Below are 22,501 nucleotides of genomic sequence, written 5' to 3' on the forward strand. Positions count from 1 at the left end.
ATATGTTTACCTAGCATCCATAATTTCATATTGATAACCTAAAAAGAGACAGCAAAATAGGAGAAAAAACCGTTTTTTTTCTTTTGATGAGAACTGCATTAAAAAACTGTATTCTGTACTTTGGAGGAAGTGCTTAGTCGCGCAGCTGTATCGGATTTTTCGCCACCCCATGGACGATAGCCTGCCAGGCTCCTCTGTCCATGGGACTCTCCAGGCAAGAATTCTTGAGTGGGTTGCCATGCCCTCCTCCAGGGGATCTTCCCAACCCAGGGATCGAAGACATGTCTTGTGCATTGCAGGCGAATTCTTTACTGTCTGAGCCACCAGGGAAGCCTAAACTGTTAAGTATCTTTCCCAAAAACTTGTTTAGGAAATTACACTAAATAATACCCATAATGTAATTTCAAGTTGATTATATATTCAGTGTGAACATAATTAGAATCTTTCACTTGCTATTTGCAAGTTCTAATATATTTTAGGTCTTTCTTTTCTTTACTTTTTCTTCTTTTTTTTTTAAATTTTATTTTATTTTTAAACTTCACAATATTGTATTGGTTTTGCCAAATATCGAAATGAATTCGCCACAGGTATACATGCGTTTGCCCATCCTGAACCCTCCTCCCTCCTCCCTCCCCACACCATCCCTCTGGGTCGTCCCAGTGCGCCAGCCCCAAGCATCCAGTATCGTGCATCAAACCTGGACTGGCAACTCGTTTCATATATGATATTATCCATATTTCAATGCCATTCTCCCAAATCATCCCGGCCTCTCCCTCTCCCTCTCCCACAGAGTCCAAAAGACTGTTCTATACATCAGTGTCTATGGATATGAGAGCTGGACCATAAAGAAGGCTAAGTGGTAAAGAATTGATGCTTTTGAACCGTGGTGTTGGAGAAGACTCTTGAGAGTCCCTTGGACTGCGAGGAGATCAAACCAATCAATGCTAAAGAAGATCAATCCTGAATATTCACTGGAAGGGTTGATGTTGAAGCTGAAGCTCCAATACACTGAGAAATCAGACAAGGTCTCTGTGAGGAAGAAACACTTAGGATTGGTAAGGCGGGAAATGGAAGAGTGTTGCAAGCAGAAAGAACAGCCTGAGAGCCAGCTCTGATGCAGGAAGATATTTACTGAACAGAAAATCAGCCAGTGTGACTGGCACACAGCGAATGTACATGGGGGGATGCCAGGCAGAGGCTAATTTATGCAAGATCTATGGATTTAGGACTTGATTCCAAAAGCTACAGGAGGTCACTGAAGAATCAGCAAGAGGAAAGTTGACGCTTAGATCTGTTTTTCAGAGCTCAGTCTGCTGTGGGCAGAAGTTGTTGTTTACCTGCTTACTCATGCCAGACTCTTTGCAACCCCCCTGATGGCAGCCCGGCCAGCTGCTCTATCCATGGAATTCTCCAGGCAAGAATATTGGAGTGGGTTTCCATTCTCTTCTTTCATTTTACTTCTTCATTCAGTAACTATGTCAACATTCTATTTCCTTTTCAAAGCTTATTTATTTTGCTTATGTTGGGTCTTCGTTGCTGTGAGTGGGCTTTCTCTAGTTAGAGCTGCAGTGCAGGGGCTTTTCATTGCAGTGGCTTCTCTTGTTTCAGAGCACACACTCTAGAGTGTGGGGGCTCCCGGGCTCTAGAGCACAGGCTCAGTAGTTGTGGCCCATGGGCTTAGTTGCTCTGAGGCATCTTCCCAGACCTGGGATGGAACCTGTGCACTCTACATTGGCAGGCACATTCTTAGTCACTGTACTACCAGAAACGCCTCAACATTATCTTACTCTAGTTCAAAAAAAAAAATAAAAAGTAATACAAGCAGAAAATAACATACAGAAGATTTCTTCCAATCTTTATAAAATACCTGTATTTAAAAATATGTGAAAAAAAAATATGTGGCCCTCCCTATGGGTAAGTGGTAAAGAATCCACTGGGTAATGCAAGAGATGTGGGTTGTTGCCTGGTCTGAGTACCCACATGCTGGGGGGCAACTAAGCCCGTGAGTCTCAATTCCTAAGCCAGAGATCTAGAGCCCAGAAAGTGAAACTACTGAAGCCAGCATGCTCTAGAGCCTGGGCTGCAAGACAAGAGAAGCCACCGCAATGAGAAGTGTGTGCACCGCTACCAGAGAGTGGCCACCATTTGCCAGAACTAGGGAAAAGACACTGAAGCAATAAAGATACAGTATAGAAAATAAATATATTCTAAAAATAATAATGTGATTTTTATCATTAATTTTAGGTATATTTAATTTTAATATTAACAAACTCCAAAATTTATCATTTTATTCCATTAGGAAAATACTGAATCAAGATTAGTAAAGTTGGAGAATTCCCTCATGGTGCAGTGGTTAAGATCCCTCACTTCCACTGCAGGGTTTCGGGTTCAATCTCTACTCAGCAAACTAAGACCCTGGAGAATGCATCATGTGGTCAAAAAAGAAAGAAAAAAATCTTCGTAGGCCTGATTTCACAGTTTAAATTAGATGGTGTAACGAAACACTCCCTAGCCCTGACAACTCTTTCTCAACGTTCCATTCCATTCCCAAACACTTAGGTTTTCAAGGAGGTGCTCATTTAGTTTTAAATGTACTATAAAAAGTCAGAACTGATTTCCACTCATTGGCCTCTTTTGCAGATTTTACCGTGTACTGTACATGTTAATACCTGAGGTCCACGTACAGCTTCTTTACCCTGGTTGACAGAGCACAGACAGCACATCCAGATGGGCCCTAAACAGTCCCTGCTGCCCAACAGCACCGAGACCCAGTCTCCAACCCGTGCGTGAGAAGCCCTGTCCAGGGTAGTGCTCAGGGGAGCTTCCTCACAAGCTCGCGTCAACGGGTCATGGGGAGACGGGATCTAAGTGGAAACGACAGGCTCTGAAGGAAGGCCCGGGGTGAGTGTGCGTGTACCGGAGTCAGAAAGGACACTCGAGAGTCAGACATGATTACCGATCCTGAGAAGGGCATTTCAGGAAGGCAGTGTGAGAATCCACTCAGAATATGACCCTACCTGTGAAAGACCATGCCTGACTCCTGTTCTTTCCTCTTCTGGGCCTCTTCGTCCATGAGTCTTCACAGTTCTATCATGAAAGTTGAAAACATGCTGCTTAATGCTTAGAGTCAACACCTCCCTTTCCTGAGCCCCAACCACAAACACAGGGAAGCCCTCACCCTGTGAAACAGACAGTCCTCTGTGGCCACTGTCTCAGGAGGGATTCAGGACAGTCAAGTGCCGCAGAGAGACCAACAGGGATCTTTCCCACACTTTCCTTGGCCACATTCCCCTCCTCATACACACAGCAGCAGGGGGCACCTCTGCTGACCCCACGATCCCCTTCAGGTCACACGGCAATCCCTGGTCCAGCCTCACTCACAGCAGAGCGCCCTCCCCTCCCCCAGGGCCCGATCTCGGTCTCAGACGTGGAGGCTAAGAGCCCTGGTGCGCAATGCAGGATCCAGATCGGAATCATCTGTGGCTCTGTGCACATTCCTGGGGCAAGGCCCCACACAAGATCCTCAGGAGCGTGTCTGATGGGGGAGAAGCGACTAACCAAAGGAATATGTGTATACACACCATACACCGTGTGAGCATGTGACACATGTGTACACTGTGAAACATTTATCACAATCCACGAACCAACACATCCATCACCTCCAAATCCCCATGTTCTGTGTGTGGTGACAACACTCATGACTACCCTCCTGACACATTCCCAGCAGGCAGTAACAGAACGGGATTAACCACGGTCAGCGTGCTGCACGCACCTCCCCAGGACGCACTCATTTCACAACTCAAAGTCTGTACCTTTTGTCCACCATCTCCCCATCTTCCCCACCTCCCAGCTCCAGATGACCACCGTCCTACCTTCTGGTACTAGTGAGTTTCATTTTTTTTTTACATTCCATATAATGGAAGGACATATAATACCAGTCTTTCGCTGTCTGTCTTAATTCACTTACCATAATATTCTCTACATTTATCCAAGTTGTCCCAAGTGAGACAAATCTCCAGAATTGTTTACAAGAAAGTCGCTATTGAATGAACAAATCTTTATCCCAAGCTACAAAAATAATTAAATGTAAAGAAAGCAGAAAGCCAAAAGTAAAACCATCACAAAGAACATGTTTAAAGTTCCTTGAAAAGGCATCATGTAGTAAGAGTCAGTCAGTTCTTTCCCCATTTCTTCTCTCACATAACCTCTACTCCTCACCAGGAATAGGGAAGGGGGTACCCACACCTGAGAGAACCAAGTTACTGCTGCAGCCCGCACCTCAACAGGCTCTACACATGCATGCTCTTTTAATACAAATACTTACAAAATACACATGCCTCACAGACAGAAGTTTTGCAATTCTCATTCTAATCTGTATAATTTAAAGAAGCAAGATTTGCATTAGATTTTAAAGCCAAAAATTAATGTATAATGACTTAATAATTCTTACCCAACTGATTCAGCACTCTTCTGGATCTAACCCCCACCATCACCTGCACACCAGCTGTTTCCACTCCATGTGGCTGATCTGTTTCCCTACTTCTTTCTACGTCTCCCTTTCTCTGCTCTCCTGCTGTGCCCGTCCTCCTCTCTACTACTTCCCTGCCTCCCATCCCACCTCTCTCTGCCATCTGTTCGCCTTCAAGTTGCTTTCTCTCCAACCTCCCTGGTGATTCTCAATCTCACTGTATTTCTGCCTTTCTTCTTCCATCTCTGCCCTCCCTCCCTCCCAACTCTCTGGCACTCCCAAGTGGCTATGCTTCCTTTCAGCTCACTCTTTTTCTCAGCTCTTTCAATCACTGCTGCTGCTGCCACTAAGTCGCTTCAGTCGTGTCCGACTCTGTGCGACCCCATAGACGGCAGCCCACTAGGCTCCTCTGTCCCTGGGATTTTCCAGGCAAGAATAGTGGAGTGGGTTACCACTGTCGTCTCCAAACCAAGTGTATGAGCCTCCGACAAAAATAATGATGACTGGATTTGAAGCAATTGATCAACTGTATAGCTCAATATGTGATCAGTGATTGTAATAATGCTACTCTAGATAAGGGAGTAACTTCCACTTTCAGATGTTCAAGCTGGCTTTAGAAAAGGCAGAGGAACCAGAGATCAAATTGCCAACATCTGCTGGATCATCAAAAAAGCAAGCATTTCAGAAAACATCTACTGCTGCTTTATTGACTAAACCAAAGCCTTTGACTGTGTGGATCACAACAGACTGGAAAATTCTTAAAGAGATGGGAATACCAGACTACCTGACCTGCCACCTGAGAAATCTGTATGCAGGTAAAGAAGCAAGTTAGAACCAGACATGGAACAACAAACTGGTTCCAAATAGGGAAAGGAGTACGTCAAGGCTGAGTGTTGTCACCCTGCTTGTTGAACTTATATGCATAGTACATCATGCCAAATGCTAGGTTGGATAAAGCACCAGCTGGAATTACGATTGCTGGGAGAAATATCAATAACTTCACATATGCAGATGACACCAGCCTTATGGTAGAAAGTGAAGAAGAACTAAAGAGCCTCTTGACGAAAGTGAAAGAGGAGAGTTAAAAGGCGGGTTTAAAACTCAACGTTCAGAAAACGAAGATCATGTCATCCGGTCCCGTCACTTCATGGCAAATAGTTGGGGAAACAATGGAAACAGTGAGAGACTTTTTTTTGAGGGTGGGGGCCTCCAAAATCACTGCAGGTGGTGACTGCAGCCATGAAATTAAAAAACACTTGCTCCTTGGAAGAAATGCTGTGACTAACCTATACAGCATATTAGAAAGCAGAGACTTTATCAAAAAAGGTCCATGTAGCCAAAGCTATGGTTTTTCCAGTAGTCACGTATGGATGTGAGAGTTGGACTATAAAGAAACCTGAGTGCCGAAGAATTGATGCTTTTGAACTGTCACGTTGGACAAGACTCTTGAGAGTCCCTTGGGCTGCAAGGAGATCAAATTAGTCAATCCTAAAAGAAATCAGCCCTGAATATTCTTTGGAAGGACTGATGCTAAAGCTGAAACTCCAATACTTTGGCCACTTGATGTGAAGAACTAACTCATTGGGAAAGACCCTGATGATGCAAGGACTGAAGGCAGGAGGAGAAGGGGACGATAGAGGATGAGATGGTTGGATCACATCACCGACACAATAGACATGAGTTTGAGTAAGCTCTGGGAGTTGGTGATGGACAGGGAGCCCTAGTGCCCTGCAGTCCATTGGGTCGCAAAGAGTCGGACACGACTGAGTGACTGAATTGAACTGAGATATGGGAAGATGCAACAAGAAGGAATACTTTCCTGGACCATAACTAGAAGACAGGTCTGCAGAGACCTTTGACTATGGAGACCTAATCCACTAATAGCACATTGAGTGACCTATCAGCAAAAGCCTTCTTCAGAACTGAGAACAAGCCTTCCCAGCAACGCGAGACAAAATGTTTATGAAATGCCCTCCAAAACATGATTGGATGTATGACCACAAGAGGGCCATGTCAACTACAAATTGTCACTTATCAAGGGCATTGCCAATGAGTGAATGGCAAAGGCATTTACCCTCTGCCTCCGTGGAGATTGAACCCCATTCTGCTAAAGCTATTGACTTTCAACTGCCCCGGAGGGACTTCAGAGTGGAGCAAGTCACTCTGCTACAGGGACTCTGGTAGGACTGGTCTGTAGAGAGTTGGATGTTTTTAGGAACAGATTTTATGATCTCAAACTTTGCAGCTCCTCTTATTCAGAGAAGCACTAAATCCCTTCATGGTGACATCAGATCCTCATGACTAACCAAAAACCTTTTCTGAAATGAGTGCTTCATGGTATTGAACTTCCCCTTCACCAAAACCTTATATATCGATCTTCCCCCACTGCTGTTTTGGAGCAGTCTCTTAGACTGCTCAGACTATTCTACTGATATGACCATTTAGCAAATATGACCATACTTTGCAGGGCATTTCATGACCATCTGTTCCCACGTTGCTGGGAAGGCTCATTCCCCATTCTGAAGAAGATTTTTGCTGATACGCTGCTCAATGTGCTATTACTGGACTAGGTCTTAGTAGTCAAAGATCTCTGGACACCTGTCAGAGCTATCTGAGATGCTGTCTTCCTGGCTGCTGTCCTCATTTTCCCCACATAAAACTTAACTTGCAACTCTCAAGTTGTACATCTCTTTTAGTTGACACACCCTATTCCAACAACATGAGATGGCTCTATACAAGGACATCACCAGATGGTCAATGCTGAAATCAGATTGATTATGTTCTTTGCAGCTGAAGATGGGGAACCTCTATACAGTCAGCAAAAACAAGACCAGGAGCTGACTGTGGCTCAGATCCTGAACTCCTTACTGCCAAATTCAGACTTAAATTGAAGAAAGGAGGGAAAATCACGAGACACCATTCAGGTATGACCTAAATCCAATCCCTTATGATTACACAGTGGAAGTGACAAATAGATTCAAGGGAGTAGATATGATAGACAGAATGCCTGAGAAATATAGACAGAGGTTCATGACATTGTACAAGAGGCAGTGATCAAGACCATCACAAAGAAAAAGAAATGCAAAAAGGCAAAAATGCTTGTCTGAGGAAGCCTTACAAAGAGCTGAGAAAAGAAGAGAAGTGAAAGGCAAAAGAGAAAAGGAAAGATAAACCCATTTGAATGAAATGTTCCACAGAATAGCCAGCAGAAATAAGAAAGCCTTCTTAAGTGGACAATGCAAAGAAATAGAGGAAAACAATAGAATGGGAAAGACTAGAGACCTCTTCAAGAAAATTAGAGATACCAAGGGAGCATTTCATGCAAAGATGGGCACAATAAAGGACAGAAATGGTATGGACCTAACAGAGGCAGAAGAGATTAAGAAAAGATGGCAAGAATATACAAAAGAACTATACAAAAAGGATCTCAATGACCCAGGTAACCATGATGGTGTGATCACGCACCTAGAGCCAGACATCCTGAAATGTGAAGTCAAGTGGGCTTTAAGAAGCATTACTATGAACAAAGCTAGTGGAGGTGATAGAATTCCAGCTGAGCTATTTCAAATCCTAAAGGATGATGCTGTGAAAGTGCTGCACTCAATATGCCAGCAAATCTGGAAAACTTAGCAATGGCCACAAGACTGGAAAAGGTGAGTTTTCATTCCAATCCCAAAGAAAGGCAATGCCAAAGAATGTTCAAACTATCGCACAATTGCATTCATCTCACCCTCTAGCAAAGTTATGCTCAAACTTCTTGATTAGAAGTCAGCTTTCATCATCAGCTCCTCCTCCTCATTGGGCGGGGGAATTTTCTTGTCCTTACAGGGTCAAGCTTGGACTCAAACGGCTCAATGGAAATGCACAAAATTTGGTAAATCATCTCAGGTTTGAGCATAATGTCACCTTTTCCTTATAATTTTCTTTTTAGTGCAGACAAAGAAGCATGTCCTAGGGGGTCATTAACTTCCTGAACCCACCGGGCAGGATGTGGGACTCATGCCACCGTTGTTTTATTCTTTGGGGGCAGGTCCTGTGCCTTTGCCACATGGTTTTGGGGCTGAGAAAACTGCTTTCTTGACTGATCCTTTAATGTACAGAGTCTCCCATACTTTTTTCTTTACTTACAATCCTGTATTGGGATTAACTATTTAGTCACCTACCCTGTCTCTTTTCTCTATCCTTATCAACTTGATTTACTTTAGTCTGCTTGCCAGTCCTGGGTGACCCAGGTTCCTGTGTTGGGTCCCCATCTGGGGAGGTCTGACAGCAGTCTTTATTTTTAGCACAAATCATGCAAGTCTGAGGGGCTCGCTGGATGATCTTCTGCAGGTTAGGCTCCATCATGAACTTGTGAATCCATTGTGGCTTCTCTCCTGGTGTGGGTCCTGTTACAGTGTGCTGTGGAATGGTGTGAAAGAGAGCCTCAGGAGACAGGACAGTTCCACATGCACACATGTCTCCCAGGTGTGGTGTGGTCCAGACTGAATCCCCACTCCTTTTCTGGATACACCACCTGGTATTTTGACAAGTTGATGTGTAGAGACCCTCTCATGGCTTGAGAATCACCTGCCTTTGCTGCTTGCATTTGCAGCTTGGTCAGCTAACTGGTTGCTTTGGATTATATGAATTTCACCCTTCTAGTGGCCTGGACAGTGCACTCCGGCCACCAGTGAGGGCTTGTGGATGGCTTCTCATAGTGACAGGATCTCAAAGCATGTTTTCTGTCTTTATTGTCCGAAGCAAGGAGCCCTCTTCTCCCCAGATGGTGCTGTGACCAGGCACCACAGAGAACGCAGAGGAGGAGCCTCTGTATGTATCACTCACGTGCCTTCAGTGAGCCGTAGGGCTCTTGTCAGAGCAGTGACTTCTGCCTCCTGAGCTGAGATCCCTAGGTGCAGGGCTTTTGCTTCTACCACCTTTTCAAGGGTTAGTGCCACAGGACTTCCCTGGCAGTCCAGTGGTTAAGACTGCACTTCCACTGCAGGGAGTCTGGGTTTGATCCCTGGTTGGGGAACTCAGATCTTGTAGGCTGTGTGGCAAAAACACAAAGGGTTTTCATTACATACTGAATATGTCCCCTGCCTTGGTCCAGAAAGCTGCTTTCATTCATGAACAGGTCCCCATCCGGCTCAGCCAAGGGTTGTGTCTTGAGCCCGGTCTGTTTGAGGCAGTCGTCCTCAGGGGGTTGTGCAGCAGCTGTTGGGAGCAGTGACACTGGACTTAGGGCCAAAGTAACCTGAGGTTTTAGAGTGGAATTGCCTAAGAGAATGGCTTGGTACTTCCCCATTCTCCCAGAAGACAGCCAATAGCCCCCTTTTTGTTCCAGTGAAGAAAGGACATGAAATGAAGTGAAAGTCGCTCAGTCATGTCTGACACTTTGCAACCGCATGGACTATACAGTCCATGGAATTCTCCAGGCCAGAATACTGCAGTGGGTAGACTATCCCTTCTCCAGGGGATCTTCCCGACCCAGAATTGAACCGGGGTCTCTTGCATTGCAGGCAAATTCTTTACCAACTGAGCTACCAGGGAAGCCTGAACAAAGGACATGGTGAGAGATGTACACAGTGGTGGGTCACCCCAGGGTGAACTGCTCGGTTTCCTGAAGTCTGGCAGGAGCTGCTACAGCTCGAAGGCTAGGGCGCCACCTTGAACAGTCTGTTTTAGTTGAGAAGTAAGTAGTGGGCCAAGGGATGTTCCCCAGAGATTGAATTAATATCTGAGACTCCTGCCTTGTCTCTCATGGACCTACAGTGTGAAAGGTTTAAGTCTGCTATTTCCAAAGCTAGAGTGGAGACTAACCTTGTTTTTCTCATTTCACAGGCTGTTTGGTGCTCTTTTGTCAAAGTAAAGAGCTCAAGATATGTCCTTTTAAAGCCTGAGTTCGAGATCCTAATTCAACAGAATCCTGCCTTTCCCAGAAGCCCCTCAGCTCTGTGTGTCTTGGGTGTTCCCAAGATGGCAGTTGCCTATTTTCTGTCAGGCAGAGGATGAAACCCAGGTACATGACTTGTTGCATTTTGCCTTCTTTCAGGATCCTTTCCATCCACAATCAGCCGAGTTCAGGGTTCCTATGGAATTTTGCAGACATTTCGCTTGTTGTGACCAAGTCATCGACAAACATTGGAGTAAGAGCCCGAGCCTACATTTCCCCAAACAAGGTAGGGGAAATCCTCAGTCCTTGAGGCAACACTGTCCAGCAGTACTGTTGGACTCCCTGCGTTTCTGGGTCCTGCCACCAGAGAGCAGACAGCTGCAGTGGTTCTTCTGCAGTAGGAATGCAGGGGAAAGTGTCCTTCAAGCCCAGAACTGAGAACCAGCAGTATTGTCCCACAGTAGTTGTGCGCAGAACATATATGGATTACTGTTAAGGCTGCAAATCTTGGGCTGTCTCACTAATGCCCCTCTAATCTTGGACAGTGATTCGTACACTGCGGAGTTCAGCTCTTTGGGAGGATAGGGGTTTTATAAAGGAATCTACAAGGTTTAATTCATCCCAGTTAAGCCAACTTTTCAAGAATTGTTTGAATTATCTTTGGGGTCTCTTGTGTCAGATGGTACTGTTTTAAATCAGGTGTCCCAGTGTCCTTTATTTTTTTCTGGCTGCCCCGCATAGTTTGCAGGATCCTAAGTTCCCCCACCAGGAATTGAACCCGGACCACTGTAGCGAAAGTGCCAACTTGTAACCACTGAACCACCAGGGAATCCCTCCAGTGTCCCTAATAACAGGATTTGTATTGGCCACGTGTTTGTCGGCCTTCCCTGGAGTGCTGTCAGCCCACACTTCCTGCCTTACCTTTTTGTATACTTGGGGAGGGGGAATCAGTCGCCTTCTCCAGAGTGTCCACGAGTGTCATCTGCCTGCTTCCCGGGTGCCCCGACAGGATGCAGATGTCAAGCTGTTCTGGTGAAAAAATGATTTGTGCCTTTAATTTACAAAACAAGGATTGGACATGTTGGCATATAAAAGAAACTGTGTTTCAGATTGAGGTCCCCTAATCGGCAATGCAGAGGTTATAAGAAAGAACAGCTTTGCACTTCTCCAGAAACTCTTGTGACCGGGATGGACTGAGTTGTTCTCTGCGCCATCTTGGTATCTACCAAGTATGCTGCACTGTAGCTGTCAGAAGGTCAGTCAGCTTGTCCCCACTTCCACAGTTACCTGGGGCTCCTGGGGCATCATCAGAGTGTTCATCTCTTTCTACTGCAACGACAGGCTCCTGTCTGTTACTGTTTTCCTTCTTACTCCTTAGCCAAGGACAGTCTGTTTTCCAGTGCCCTCCTTACACTAAGTGTGTTGTTCCCTCCCCCGCGGTGGCTCACCTCTCCTCAGGTTACTCGTGCTCTGGGAGTCCACTGCTGCCACCAGGTAATGTGCCTTTCAGTCTTGCATCTTCTTGCTTTGTTTGCTGCTCCCTGTTGCTGACCACTTTTAAAGCAACATCTGCCAGTTGAGAAGGGGTCATTCCAAATGGACCACCTAACTTTTGTGAGTTTCTTATGTCTGGGGAGCTTTGTCCAATAAAGGTTATGTTTACCATTCTCATTATTTTCAGATGCCTCAGGGTTTGCATCAGAGTAGTGCCTATAAGTATGATAAACTCTTTCTAGAAACTCTGATGGATCCTCATTGGGTTTTTGGTGTATCTCTTGAATTTATCTAAGCTCTTTTGCCCGGGTACTCCTTTTCAAACACCTGCTAATATACACCTACTGTAACGCTCTCAATTCAGTTCAGTCACTCAGTCATGTTCGACTGTCTGCAACTCAATGGATTACAGCATACCAGGCTTCCCAGTCCATTACCAACTCCCAGAGCTTACTCAAACTCATGTCCATTGAGTCAGTGATGCCGTCCAACCATCTCATCCTCCGTCGTCCCCTTTTCCTGCCGCCTTCAATCTTTCCCAGCATCAGGGTCTTTTCCAATGAGTCAGTTCTTTGCATCAGGTGGCCAAAGTATTGGAGTTTCAGCTTCAGCATCAGTCCTTCCGATGAATATTCAACACTGATTTCCTTTAAGATTGACTGGTTGGATCTCCTTGCAGCCCAAGGTACTCTCAAGAGTAATTTCTGACATCACAGTTCAAAAGCATTAGTTCTTCGGCACTCAGCTTTCTTTATAGTCCAAGTCTCACATCCATACGTGACTACTGCAACAACTATATCTTTGATTAGATGGACCTTTGTCGGCAAAGTAATGTCTCTGCTTTTTAATATGTTGTGTAGGTTGGTCATAGCTTTTCTTCCAAGATGCAAGTGTCTTTTAATTTCATGGCTGCAGTCACCATCTGCAGTGATTTTGGAGCCTCCAAAATAGTGTCTGTTTCCATTGTTTCCCCAACTATTTGCCATGAAGTGATGGGACAGAATGCTGTGATCTTAGTTTTTTGAATGTTGAGCTTTAAGCCAGCTTTTTCACTCTCCTGTTTCACTTTCATCCAGAGGCTCTTTAGTTCTTCACTTTATGCCATAAGGGTGGTGTCATAGGCATATCTGAAGTTACTGATATTTCTTCTAGCAATCTTGATTCCAGTTTGTGTTTCATCCAGCACAGCATTTTGAATGATGTACTCTGCATATAAGTTAGATAAGCAGGGTGACAATATGCAGCCTTGATGTACTCCTTTCCCTATTTGGAACCAGTCTGTTGTCCCACGTCCACTTCTAACTGTTGCTTCCTGACCTATAGATTTCTCAGGAGGCATGGCAGGTGGTCTGGTATTCCCATCTCTTGAAGAATTTTCCATAGTTTCTTGTGATCCACACAGTCAAAGACTATTCAATGAACCAAAAGTAGATGGGAAGAAGATTCTACTTAAGGAAGGGGCAGGGTTTCTGGGAATAGAGCCTCTGCCTGCTTTTTGATCTTTTATGGTTATCCTGTGAACTATCATTGTGCCTGTGGGTGTGTCGTTTAGGTGATGTGTTAGAGTGAGAGTGTAATGAGGCTTAAGGTCAACTGGAAGTAGACTCTTCTGCCATCTTGGGCCTCGTTGGGGTTCTAACTACTTTTTGTCATATCCTTTTTTTCTCAATGACTGTGTCATCCCCTGCCCCCACTTCTTTGAATGGTTGTGCCCAGCCCTCTTCCTTTTTTCTCATTGTGATCCTTTAGAATATTGAGAATGTTGTCTTCTAAGGAGTGATGTGGCTTGGTGCCAGAGGAAGAAAAATTGATCTTTATGTTTGAGCAGGTTCTTCCATCGGGGTCTGGTTAACAGAGGGCTCACGGGAGAGGAGGGAGGGGGCCAAAATGGGCAGAGGGAAAGTTTGCATTTAATTTTCCTGTCTTGCCTTAAACTGTTGAGTTTTGATTTCATCAGTGCTCTCTCACGAGGCAGACATCTTACTGCATCCCACCTACTCTGAATGTGTGGGCAAAAGGGATCAGGAGACAGAGTGACTGAGAGGAATAGAAACGTGAGGAAAACAGAAGAGTGGGTGAGATCAGAGGACAGTGTTGAGGATGGGTGTTTTGCAAAGATATGGTAAGAATGAAAGAATAAACAGTGAAAGTAGCAGATGGTAAAAAACAAAGTGAAAGAAAGTTGGGATCACTTGGGACATGAAGGAGTAAAGACAGAATAGGAGAGGAGCCCCTGATCAGTATGAAAAGGGAAGGTTAGTCAGTAGTGTCTGACTTTTTGAGATTCCCATGGACTATAGTCCACTAGGCTCTTCTGTCCATGGAATTCTCCAGGCGAGAATACTGGAGTGAGTTTCCATTTCCTGCTCCAAGGCTGATCAGTATAGTTAGGGTATAAAAGGGTGGAAGACATGGCCTAGGGAGAGACTTGATGTTGCGAGAGGAGAAGGGCTGGAACGGGAACAAAGCAAGCAGAGGAAGAGAGGGTGGAAATGTAGTTTGGCCACCAGAGGCGGGGCAGAGTGGGGATGAAGGGCATGTCATGGATTGAATGGTGGTAACCTGGAGGACTGAAAGGGAGGGACACAAGGAAACAGGTCAGAAAGGTTGAGGGGGAACAATGTGCAGAGAGGCAGGACAGCAGAGAGGGACAAATAGACAAACAAAATGAAAGGGAAACACCAAGTGAGGGGGTGGAGATCTGGACCCAGATGAGTGCTAAGCTGTTTGCTTATGCATGATTAAGTTGTGATGTATTTGATTTGTGGCTTTGGACTCCCAAAAATACCTTTTAAAATTATTCTGATAAGGGTGCAATTTGAAAATTTCCTGTCTGTGTGTGTGCATTTTGTAATATTTGCATTATAATAGAGCTTCCATTTGCCATCCTGTTTAGCCCAGGAGACAGTGACTTGACTCAGACAGCTATGGGTCACCCCTTCCGTTTCCTGGTGTGGAGTAGAGGACGGGGAGACTGTTGAAGCCAGAAATGACATCCGTCACCATTCCTCTCTCTCACTTTTAAGTAGGATGCAATGAATAGAGAACATTTCAAGATGAGTTCTTTATTATCCACTTTGATACTAGAATCAGAATATCTGTATTAAATTACAGAAATATTTTAGTGTGTTTAGATTCACACAGAGCAGAATGGAAACAAATTGGTCAATTAGAAAACACTAAGTGCTCTAATAATTTTTGCCTGTCACTGGACACACGTAGCAGAGTGGCCCTCTGTTTCATGAAACATTACACTCTCAGGATAAAGAACAAAATTCGATCCAGCCTTAACCCTGGACCCCAGAGAACTCTATCTACAGAGCCTAGTTAGTTAGTTAGTTCAGTTGCTCAGTTGTCTCCGACTCTTTGCGACCCCATGAATCACAGCACGCCAGGCCTCCCTGCACATCACCAACTCCCAGAGTTCACTGAGATTCACATCCATTGAGTCAGTGATGCCATCCAGCCAACTCATCCTCTGTCATCCCCTTCTCCTCCTGCCCCCAATCCCTCCCAGCATCAGAGTCTTTCCCAATGAGTCAACTCTTCGCATCAGGTGGCCAAAGTACTGGAGTTTCAGCTTTAGCATCATTTCTTCCAAAGAAATCCCAGGGCTGATATCCCTTAGAATGGACTGGATGGATCACCTTGCAGTCCAAGGAACTCTCAAGAGTCTTCTCCAACAGCACAGTTCAAAAGCATCAATTCTTCAGCACTCAGCTTTCTTCACAGTCCTACAGGGCCTAATGAAGGTACAAGCCCCAGGCCTTCCCTGCCCGGCTCTCTGCACCTTGCCCTGACTTCCTGCTTGAGCCCTTGATGTTTGCCTTGCAGCTCCTCCAGGATGTGTGAGTAAAACACACTTCCATTTCGCTTTCCCTTGCAGTCTTCTATTAAGTTGTTACATAACATCCAGCACTGAAGACCTTGACTTAACAAATGTTAGTGTAACAAAATCACAACAGTGGTAATAGACACATCTAATAAACATACAAAGAAGAACTAAAGAGCTTCTTGCTGAAAGTGAAAGAGTGACAAAGCTGGCTTAAAACTCAACATTCAGAAAACTAAGATCATGGCATCGGATCCCACCACTTCATGGCAAATAGATCTGGAAACAATGGGAATGGTGACAAACTTTACGTTTTTGGGCCCCAAAATCACTGCAGATGGTGACTGAAGCCATGAAATTAAAAGACGCTTGCTCCTTGGAAGCAAAGTTATGACCAACCTAGACAGCATACTAAAAACCAGACACATTACTTTGCCAACAAAGGCCCGTCTAGTCAAAGTTTTGGCTTTTCAGTAGTCATGTATAGATGTCAGAGTTGAACTATAAAGAAACCTGAAAGACAAAGAATTGAACTGTGGCATTGGAGGAGACTCTTGAGAGTCCTTTGGACTGCAAGAAGATCCAACCAGTCCATCCTAAAGGAAATCAGTCCTGAATATTCATTGGGAGGACTGATGCTAAAGCTGAAACTCCAATACCTCGGCCAACTGATGCAAAGCATTGCCTCATTGGAAAAGACCCTGATGCTGGGAATGACTGAAGGCGGGAGGAGAAGGGGACAACAGAGGATGACATGGTTGGATGGCACCACCAACTCGATGGACATGAGTTTGAATAAGCTCCGGGAGTTTGTGATGGACAGGGAAGCCTGGAGTACTGCAGTCCATGGGGTGGCAAAGAGTCGGACATGACTGAGCGGCTAACTGACTAACTGAACAAACATACAAAGAAGATTTAGCAGCAACTTGACATGATTTCTTTTAGACCAAAGAAAAGGAGGGAACACCTCCCAGCTCAATGTATGAGGCCAGTATTACCGTGAGACAATACGAGACAAAGGTATCAGAAGAAAAGAAAAGATAAAGATAACTACCAACTAAATCCCACATGAAGAAGCAAATATTGTTAACAAAATATTAGCAATAGAAATCAGCAAGACACAAAAATAATTGTATGCCGTGATCCAATGGGGCTATAGAATGAGGGATAGAAGGCTATCTCGAATTTCAATCAATGTCATCCAGACTGTTGACCCACAAAAGAAGGAAAATCAAACTGTCTTATCAATTGATTCAGAAACTGCATTTAACAAAAGTAAACAACCATTTATAATATAAACTTCAGAAAACAAAGAAGAGTGGGAACCTCCCTCAACTCAAGAAAGAACACCTGCAAAAACTTACAGCAAACACCATACTCAATGGTCAAAGACTGGATGCTTTTCCCCAGAGATTAGGAAGCAGACCAATATGTCCATTCTCAGCACTGCTATTGACATCGTTTTAGACATTCTAGCCAGTAAATTCAGGGAGTAAAGTAAATAAAAGCTATAAGGACTTCCTTGGTGGTCCATCCAGTGGATAAGACTCTGTGCTCCCAATGCAGAGGGTCTGGTTTTGATCACTTGTCGGGGAACTAGATTCCACATGCCACAACTAAGACTTCACATGCTGCAAGGAAAAGATGCTACAAGGAAGACTGAAGATCTCAGGTGCCACAACCAAAGCCCGACATAGCCAAATTAATAAATACAAATCAATGTTTTAACAAAGAGTGATAAAAGCTATATGGAGAGAAAAGGATGTTAAAATTGTACAGCCATCAGGAGAAGACAGTCTGGCTGTGGTAGGCTGAATAATTCACTCTCGCTTGCCCCAATACTGCCCACATCCTCTTATCTAGAACATGTTGAGTACTACTTTAAATGTCCAAGGGGAGCCTGCAAATGTGATCTAGTTAAAATCTGGACACAGGAGATTAGATTGGATTAACTGGTAAAAGAAATATAATTCCAAAGGTCCTTCTAAGAAAAATACAGATGGAGATAGAATCATCTTGAAGCCGGTGATGTCATGGAAGGTAAAGAGATTTTAAGATACCTTGGGACTCCCCTGGTGGTCCAGTGGCTAAGACTCCACACTCCCAACATAGGGGACACTGGTTCAATCCCTGGTCAGGGAACTAGATGTCATATGACACAATTAAGGGCTTGAATGCTACAACTAAAGATCCCACGTGCTTAAAACAAGAACAGGTCAAAAAAATAAATATAAAAAAAAAATTTTAATGCCACCTTGCTGCCTTCAAAGGTAGAGTAAGGAAACAATGAGTCAAAGGAAGAAAATAACATGTAGGAACAGGAAAGGCAAGGAAAAGTATTCTGACCTGGAGAATCCAGATGCAGTACAGGGCTGTGGGTTCATTTTACAATCCTGGCGTTCAGAACTGCAAGAGAACAAATTTGTTGTTTTAATCCACTCGGTGGTGATTTGTCACATCAATAGGAAATTTAATGAAATGGAATATGTGAAAGGCAAAAGGATTTACAGGAATTTCTAGTAAACATTTTAGGTGTCAGGATACAAGAAAAACATACAAAACACTACTGCAATTTTACACATTAGCGATATATCTGTAATTTTTGAGTACCTCTTTCCTTTTTTTTTTTAATATTTATGTTGGATATTAGCTGCAGCACAGACTCTCTTGTTGCAGCACTTGGGCTTAGTTATTCTGCATGTGAGATCATAGTTCCCTGACCAGAGATAGAACTTGTGTCCCCTGCATTGCAAGGTGGATTCTTAACCACTGGACCAAAGGAAGTCCTCTCGTTCCATTGTTAATTGACATAACCTCTCATATAGTTGTGATTATGGTAACCTTCTAACAGTTTCTCTTTTCAGTTCAATTCAGTCGCTCAGTCACATCCGACACTTTGAGACCCCATGAATCGCAGCACAGGCCTCCGTGTCTATCACCAACTCCCGGAGTTCACCTAAACCCATGTCCATTGAGTTGGTGATGCCATCCAACCATCTCATCCTCTGTTGTCCCCTTGTCCTCCTGCCCTCAATCTCTCCCAGCATCAGGATCTTTTGCAATGAGTCAGTTCTTCACATCACGTGGCCAAAGTATTGCAGTTTCAGATTCAGCATCAGGCCATCCAATGAACACCCAGGACTAATCTCCTTTAGGATGGACTGGTTGGATCTCCTTGCTGTCCTAGGGACTCTCAAGAGTCTTCTTCAACACCACAGTTCAAAAGCATCCATTCTTCAGCACTCAGCTTTCTTTTTTTTCAGCTTTCTTTATAGTCCTACTCTCACATGCATACATGACCACTGGAAAAACCATAGCCTTGACTAGACAGACCTTTGTTGCCAAATAATGTCTGCTTTTTAATATGCTGTCTAGGTTGGTCATAACTTTCCTGCCAAGGAGTAAGCATTTTTTAATTTCATGGCTGCAATCACAAGCTGCAGTGATTTTGGAGCCCAGAAAAATAAAGCCAGCCCTATTTCCAGTTTCCCCATGAAGTGATGGGACTGGATGCCATGACCTTCGTTTTCTGAATGTTGAGCTTTAAGCCAACTTTTTCACTCTCCTCTTTCACTTTCATCAAGAGGCTCTTTAGTTCTTCTTCACTTTCTGCCATAAGGGTGCTATCATCTGCATATCTTAGGTTATTGATATTTCTCCCAGCAATCTTGATTACAGCTTGTGCTTCCTCCAGCCTAGCATTTCTCATGATGTACTCTGCATATAAGTTAAATAAGTAGGGTGACAAAATACAGCTTTGACGTACTTCTTTTTCTATTAGGGACCAGTCTGTTGTTCCATGTCCAGATCTCACTGTTGCTTCTTGACCTGCATACATGTTTCTCAAGAGGCAGGCCAGGTGGTCTGGTATTCCCATCTATTTTAGAATTTTCCACAGTTTATTGTGATGGACACAGTCAAAGGCTTTGGCATAGTCAATAAGCAGAAATAGAAATAGATGTTTTTCTATTTCTGCCTTCACAAGCTAAACAGGTTTATCACTTACTGGATCTGAAAATGCTACACACCAGTGTACCACTAACTGAGAATTCAGATTGATTTTTGTGGCCTTTAACAAGCCCGACCGAGGGGAGCTACTCTATGTCCAAGGTCGGGGCACCAGCTGAGAAGGGCTACCCCATGTCCAAGGTCAAGGGCAGCAGCTGAGAGGAGCTATCCCACGTCCAAGATCAGGGGTGGCAGCTGAGAGGAACTACCCCATGTCCAAGGTCAGGGGCAGTGGCTGATACGAGCTACCCCACGTCCAAGAGAAGGAGCAGTGGCTACACCTTCCTGGAGCAACTGTGAAGAGATACCCCACGTCCAAGGTAACAGAAACCCAAGTAAGATGGTAGGCGCTGAGAGAGGGTTCAGAGGGCAGACAGACTGAAACCACAATCAAAGACAACTAGCCAATGTTATCACATGGACCACAGCCTTGTTTAACTCAATGCAACTAAGCCATGCTGTGTGGGGCCACCCAAGATGGATGGGTCATAGTGGAGAGGTCTGACAGAATGTGCTCCACTAGAGAAGGGTATGGCAAACCACTTCAGTATTCTTGCCTTGAGAACCCCATGAACCATATGAAGAGGCAAAAAGATAGGACACTGAAAGATGAACTCCCCAGGTTGGTAGGTGCCCAATATGCTACTGGAGATCAGTGGAGAAATAACTCCAGAAAGAACTAAGGGGTGGAGCCAAAGAAAAAACAACTCCCAGTTGTGGATGGGACTGGTGATAGAAGCAAGGTTCAATGCTGTAAAGAGCAATATTGCATAGGAACCTGGAATGTTAGGTTCATGAATCAAGGCAAATTGGAAGTGGTCAAACAGGAGATGGCAAGAGTGAACGTCGACATTCAAGGAATCAGCAAACTAAGATGGACTGTAATGGGTTAATTTAACTCAGATGACCATTATATCTGCTACTGTGGGCAGGAATCCCTTAGAAGAAATGGAGTAGCCATCATAGTCAACAAGAGTCCAAAATGCAGTACTTGGATGCTATCTCTAAAATGACAGAATGATCTCTGTTCGTTTCCAAGGCAAACCATTCAATATCATGGTAATCCAAGTCTATGCCCCAAGAGTAATGCTGAAGAAGCTGAAGTTGAACAGGTCTATGAAGGCCTACAAGGCCTTCTAGAACTAACACCCAAAAAAGATGTCCTTTTCATTATAGGGGACTGGAATGCAAAAGTAGGAAGTCAAGAAACACCTGGAGTAAGAGGCAAATTTGGCCTTGGAGTACAGAACGAAGCAGGGCAAAGGCTAATAGAGTTCTGCCAAGTGTTTCTCTTTTAGTCCTCCATTAAAATGACATGATTTCTAATAGAAAATAAATTATTGTTACTCTAAAGTGTTTCATCTTTACTCATGTTTATCTTCTAAACCTCAGCAACCACAATCTTGTCCAATTATGTCAGTTCAGTTCAGTAGCTCAGTCGAGTCCGACTCTCTGCGACCCCTTGAATTGCAGCACACCAGGTCTCCCTGCCCATCACCAACTCCTGGAGTACTTTCAAATTCACGTCCATCGAGTCAGTGATGCCATTCAGCCATCTCATCCTCTGTCGTCCCCTTCTGCTCCTGCCCCCAGTCTCACCCAGCATCAGAGTCTTTTCCAATGAGTCAACTCTTCGCATGAGGCGGCCAAAGTATTGGAGTTTCAGCTTCAGCATCAGTCCTTCCATTGAACACCCAGGACTGATCTCCTTTAGGATGGACTGGTTGGATCTCCTTGCAGTCCAAGGGACTCGCAAGCATCTTCTCCAACACAATTCAAAAGCATTAATTCTTCAGCACTCAGCTTTCTTTATAATCCAACTCTCATATCCATACATGACTACTGGAAAAACCATAGCGCCTTAGCACACACACATGGTGCGTATAAAAGTTACATTTTCACTATTCTACAGGCTAAACTATGCAACAGAATTATGTCTTAAAAAAACAGTCTAAATACATGAATGAAATGTTTATTCCTGTCTTTTTCTTCTGGGAGGTGGCCCAGTGGACAGATATTTACTGGATTGGCCAAACCCTTTTGTTCAGGTTTTTCTGTTAAGTTCTTCCAACAGATCTTTGTAAACACACTGAGGTCATCCTAACTGACCACCAGCATTTGATTTTTGTGGGCACAGAGCTGGTGGATGGCCCTACTCTCTCAGAATTACTATATGCAGAGAGTCCACCTGCACTTGGTCTGCTGCCTGAGGTGCCACCGCAGGGAGCCTCCCCTCAGCTGTTCACCCAGAAATACAACTGGGACAAGGTGACTTGTCCCACGCTTTGTGCCTGCCTGCACCTCGGCAGGAATTATTCTAGCCATGCCAACAAGAATTATCATAGCCATGCCAACAAGAATTATTGTAGCCATGCCAACCATCTGGGCCTCAGTGTAGCAGTATGGTAATGAGATCGTTGAGGCGAGACAACGTGAATTCAAGCTCCCATTCAGCCACTTCCTGGGATGGGGTGATTTTTGTCCCATTCAAGTTCGTTCATCTGGGAAACGAGAAAGACCATCAGTACTTATTTTGGAGTTCAAATTCAAAAAGATAGCATGCATAAAGCATTAAGACAAGGACTCACAAACTGTGATATAAAAATGAATTTGAGTCCAATTTAACATCAGTTATCAAAGAAAGTATTTTCGGTTCGGAACAAAGAACACATCTCACTTTCTCTGCAAGATCTTCGGGCTCTGAATGTGAACACAACACTGAGAAATGGCAGGATGACTTGCAGGCATTTGGCACTGGAGACTAGTTTCCTGTCACAAAATACAGTTGGAATCCATAGTCATTCCCTTCACTGTGTGCTTG

General features: G+C 44.3%; 1 long non-coding RNA gene across 1 annotated transcript; it reads right to left on the bottom strand.

Annotated features, from left to right (window-relative positions):
• Positions 1–948: 948 nt before the first annotated feature.
• On the bottom strand, positions 949–4,566 carry LOC129631922 (uncharacterized). The gene is made up of 4 exons (XR_008704232.1): positions 4,451–4,566; positions 4,325–4,372; positions 3,018–3,087; positions 949–1,029 (listed from the first exon to the last, which is right to left on the bottom strand). It is a non-coding gene; the product is annotated as an uncharacterized LOC129631922 (long non-coding RNA).
• Between the last annotated feature and the right edge of the window lie 17,935 nt (positions 4,567–22,501).

The sequence above is a fragment of the Bubalus kerabau genome, chromosome 17, assembly GCF_029407905.1.
Source record: "Bubalus kerabau isolate K-KA32 ecotype Philippines breed swamp buffalo chromosome 17, PCC_UOA_SB_1v2, whole genome shotgun sequence".
NCBI classification, from domain to species: domain Eukaryota; kingdom Metazoa; phylum Chordata; class Mammalia; order Artiodactyla; family Bovidae; genus Bubalus; species Bubalus kerabau.